The sequence below is a fragment of the Miscanthus floridulus genome, chromosome 9 (assembly GCF_019320115.1).
Source record: "Miscanthus floridulus cultivar M001 chromosome 9, ASM1932011v1, whole genome shotgun sequence".
Taxonomy (NCBI): Eukaryota; Viridiplantae; Streptophyta; class Magnoliopsida; order Poales; family Poaceae; genus Miscanthus; species Miscanthus floridulus.
Window position 1 is genome coordinate 62,261,222 of NC_089588.1, and position 5,550 is coordinate 62,266,771.

The window sequence follows — 5,550 nt, forward strand, 5'->3', positions numbered from 1 at the left end:
AAGCCCCCGCCCCTGAGTCCAGACTCAGTGCGGTGCAAGGACCTCCTAACCCAAAAACCACCATGACAGTCGGTCTGTAAAGAGCCGAAACCCATGGCAAGAGAGTAACAAGTCTTCCAAGCGCCCATACCCAAGTATGTGCTCGGGATAATAAGTCTATGACTTTCCTAGCGTCCAATGCAACGGCCAGTCCTTAACCGACACAGATAGGGAAAGCAGTGTAACCAAGTTATGTCCCGTGGCCGCAGGATACAACCTCTTACACCCACCAATACCCAAACCATATCCCTACCCAGTCACTATTTTCCTTTCCACCATTTTATATATTCCAAGTGATAATAATATAGTAATATATTTCCTATCTCTCACGAGTGATAGGCAATCACTCGACTTCTATCGGAGTCCTGTAGCATAGCAATCTACACAATCCTATCATACTAGTAAGACCCATAGGATAAATATTTATATATGCAAGTGGGTTTCATTCAACTCCTTAAAACTTAATGCACAAATATACTTTAAAGTGTAGAAAAGTAGGGGTTATGCACCGGGGCTTGCCTGGGTAAAATATAACCAAAAGTTAGTATTTGCATCTTCACATCATCCACTATCAACTGAATAGAAAGCCCATTGCATCATCTCCTAGAGACAATACCATTACACCATCTTCGGATTCCCACTCATCCTTCACTTGATCCGTTGATCCATCATCGTACCTATATGATATGCAATGCGATGCAATGCAAAGACATAATTAATCGACTGCAATCGTGACTCGTAAAAATACAATTTACGCCTCTCAAGTTAACGAGTTAGTTCTAACAATGACCGTACTTAGGCTACATATCCATGTTGTCGAATAAGATGTTATTTCCCAATAATTCTTTTAGTTATATAAACCCAAGTTGTTTCTTTATTTCATTCTATCGATTTAATCATTATTTGAAATAGGGCATCATTATCTATCTAGCAAACTAATTATTCCGGAGCTACAAAAATTACAGTGAGCAGCTAATAATATTAGTAATTTATTGTAAAATTGTCAGAGTCAACACTATCACTGATTTATCACGGAAATTCCTACAAGTTCACCTTTTAACAATATTAAGCATGTTAAAATAATTAGAGCAACCCTAAAAACATATCGAATCTATGTGAACAAAATACACTATTAGATGGATCATGATTTTAGAAACTTAACAAAACTGGTTTGGCATTTTTATGTTTTTTCTATGATTTACTATGAATTTTACAAGTTTATTCCTGAAACTAAATTAGCAATTGCTTTAGAAAACTAAAGGGCCAGCAGCCATCAAATCGGCCCAGCAGCCCGCAGGATGTGTACGGCCCAATGCGGCGTGGTGGTGGTCCAGCAGCCGAGAGCGGCTGGCCCACATGGGCGCGTGGCCCAGCGCACAGTGCGTGCGCAAGCGGCCTAGGTGTGGATGAGCGGCCAGCCCTCGCGCGGGAGTAGGTCGAGGCCACGGAGATGCAAGGCGATTGGCCCAACAGGCTAGCGCGCATGACAGTTTTGCAAAAACATCCCTACGCTTCCATTTATTTGGTACGACACTGTTCATGTGAGTCGCAGTCATCACACCTAGCCCCCGAAAAAGATTCTATTCATAGTTCTACGTCCTCACCTTCCTCTAGAACAGAGCATGCAGTGGGGAAGCCATCACTGGCGGTTGATTCGGCACGGGGAAGGCATGGCGGTGCGGAGGACCAGCCGTGGGGGTGTGCGGAACCGACCTGCATCCAACGGTGCCCACAGCACGAGACGAGGTGGCCCATAGCAGCGGGGCGATGTGCAGTGGCGGCACGGCATGGCGAGTGGGCGGCTCTATGGTGTGTGGGGGGGTGTACCGACGATAAGGTGCTAGTGCGAGGGTGGGTCAGGACCCACATGGACCCAAAGGAGCGCGTAGCCATGCCGAGGAGGGCTCGCCAAAGACTAGCCACGGGCGCCAGCAATTGCCGCAACGGCGGGGCCAGGGAAGGAGCACGAGAGAGTGGCGCTGAGGGGCGCAATGGCCAGTGAGGGTTGACAGAGAGGCACGCGAGGTCTGCTTGAGCTCATGGAGACGACGCGTGGCGGGCACGACCAAGGAGACTTTGGCGTGCCATGGCGCTGGTCGGGCGGCTCTAGGCAACGCGGGCGTGAGGCATGGCGCGGCGGCATGTGACCACAGCGGGCGCTGTGGTTGGGAGGCGCAGCGGTCTAGAGCAGACTAGGGACTGGCGTGCGAGGAAGCTACAAGTCCAGCACGGCCGAGGGGTGCGATCATGCTCGCGCGTGGTGGCCGAGCGACTAAGTAGCGGCGGAGGAGCAGGGAAGGGGCGGCGCTGCGGCATGGAAGAGGCAATAGTAATGTGGTGCACGGCAGCGCGAGCTCGGGCGCACGGGAGGAGCAGCATGACAACATGGGCGTGCTGCGGGCATGAGCATGGCGTGCGCCGGCTCAGCAGAGGCAAGCAGAGGGAGGGAGTCGTGCGCGGGCGCCGTCGAGCTACGACACATAGAGGAAAAAGGGAGGGGAGGCAGGACTGACTCGGACTGACCCTGCCATGTCGCGATGTGACTGAGATAGACAGCAGGGGCAGGCAAAGACAAGACCGAGGCCACAGAAATAGAAATGGAGGAAAACAACATGAGGGTTCGGCCAACTTTCATTAATGCAGGAGCAGCGTGGCAGCAGCAAGGACGACACATGTTCCACGCGCTATGGCACAGCAATGGCGCCCCTACGCATGGCCTGTGCATGAAATAGTAGCGGCACAGCTCTTTCTCAATAACGCACACTAGGGTACGTACGTGAGGAAACACGCCGCAGCAGAACATGTGGGCACCGTGTGGCTCTGCTGACTGCCTACCTATGCGTGGGACAACACGACACAGAGGTGACAGCGATACGTTGTCGACAACTATAAAAGAGCTAAATCCTATTGATCTCAACTAACAAGTATATTATGACGTAGCCCATACTACATACTAACCCATAGGAGCGAAATACTTAAGTACTATTGAACTATTTTGCTTAACATAATTTGTCAAAATTGACCTTTCGAACATAAATCCTATTTCTCGCCGACTCACGAAAGGTTAGTTTAAATCTCGGATTCGATTTCTGAGCTATCATATATACTATTGAATAACTTTTACTTACCAAAACAAGAGTTGCATTTTCATCTTGCGCTCTAGATTTATTCAATTGCTAAATACAAACTATATTCTATTTTGTTTATAAAAATTGTTTTCATACTCAATCCAACAGAACAAGCCATTCACCATTTACTTGCTAGAATCATTATCAGATATTTTAAATACTTTTTACGCACTAAGCAATTTAACTTGGGTGTTTATTTGAGTCCACAAAATTGAGTCACACAGGATTCGCTTATCGCTTCAAGTATGTTTTAAATAAAAAATCCGAGAAACCCGTTTCGAAAACTTTTCTTAGGCCTAAATCTCGGTGCTAAACAAGCTCATAACACCAGAGGTGTTACACCTGGACCCACTTCCACGTCCACTTGCTCCCTTTGTCCATTTTTGCCACCATTTTGCATATTTTTGCTATATTTTCTTGCATACATATAATTCTACAAGCACAAGTGGAACTAGGTAAATTATAAACAAAATGCAACATTTGTGATGATGATTTACCTCACTTTATCATGCTTTTGGGTGGAATATTGATGGTCAAAACAGGTGTTAGTGACCATCAACAAGATCCCCCAAGCTATCCCTTTGCTCGTCCCGAGTAAAGATGCGGTTTTAGTATGGAATAGGTGTTGGATCAGGAGTTGCTACTAATGCCCTATAGAAACTTATATACAAACAAATACTATCTCTTGAATTGAACATGTTAGCACTTAGAAATCCATCATTAGTCTTAGCAATGTGGGGCTTATAGCATTCACCATGACACAAGCAATTGCAAAAATGTGTAGCTAGACAGATACTTTTTCCCTACTTTGGTTTAGCTCAAACTTATTAGAGGTTTTCAATAAATTTTGAAAAGAAAACTTGCCTAAGTTCCTCAGATGATACACTCAATTCACTCAATGGTGTTTGCAACCTCACCAAGGTCATGGATCTTAGCCTTAATTTCTATCCTAATGCTTATGTGAAGCTCAAGGTAGGGGATAAAAGCATAGCCTACTTGAATTGAGTATATTGCTAAGTCAAACACTTGGATCACAAGGAGCAACAAATCATAATAATTGATCAAGATATGCATATGTGTGGTATATTTGGTGGAAGTGGAACTCCTTTGAGAAGTTTCCCTTCTTTAGCTCCTTTTTGAGAGGGCATGGCTACTTTTCTTTTTTTCTCTCTTTCTCTCTTCTTTTTCTTCTCTCTTTTTTGAACACTAGAGTTTTTGCTCTTTTATTCTCTCTTTTTCTATAGCCCATGCCTCTCTTTTTTTATGAAAGATAGCTAGAGAGGTAACTTTGATTCTCATAGAGCAATAATGAATGGAAACATATGTGGTTGCGTATTCCTAGTGTAGGAATAGCATAAGTATGTTGGTGTACGTGCTCTAGATCAAAAAGCATGACAAGTTTCTCTACTCAAATCAACAAGGCTTGAAAAAGCTCAAAACAAACAAGTAGCTTTTATAGTGGCTTTATCATGTATAAAGATGTATTTGGCTCTGATAGGAATTTATCACCATTGAGGAACTTCTAGCAAGAGAGTTTTAGCATTTTGCAAAACAAACTCCAAGTTGTTTTTACCATTCATCAGATAGGTTCAAAGATTTACTCTAATCTTGGCTACAACATATCTCACAAAAGCTTAGACTTGGTTCTAGCATTTGCAACCCACAAAAGCATTCAACTTAAGATGAACTCTAAGTTATCATGCTCAAAACCTAAAAAGTATCAGGTTGTATGACAAGCTTTTGCAAAGTATTATAGAGCAACTATTCATCATCTCCAAATAACTTTATCATCATTTATTAGAGCAGAGTTTCTTTTAAGATAAATTTCAGGCACTCCTCTGTACATTCTATGATCATGGATATTGACTTGTAAAACAAACATGAATGTAAAGAGAGGGTTTAAGATTTTTCATGCATGAGCGGAGAGAGATGTCTCCCCCAAGCTTGCCTTTTGCATAGGTTGGAATGTCTTCTGGTGGTTCTTTGATTCATTCTTTATTGACTAACTACTACTATTAGAATGCATAAATGACTAAATGACCAAACCTATTACTACCAGATAACTTATTCATTATTATATATGTTTTTATAGTTTATTTTATTTAAGTGCAAACCCTATCCTATCATGCATAGCTACTATAGAACTTTATTTATTAACTTAGAGTAGCTAGATGCAACTAACTAATCATGCAATGCAAGGCAAATTTATTAGAAATTGAAATATGAGATGCTATCGACATAGAATTTCGTCCCGTGCCGAGGACACATGCAGTAAGTCAGAAGGGTCCGCTCGATGGAGCAGATCCGCCTAGCTTCAGCGCAGAGGTGGTCGATCCTACGCAATCCTCCCGAGGCATGCCAGTCAATTTGACCCTGCAATTGA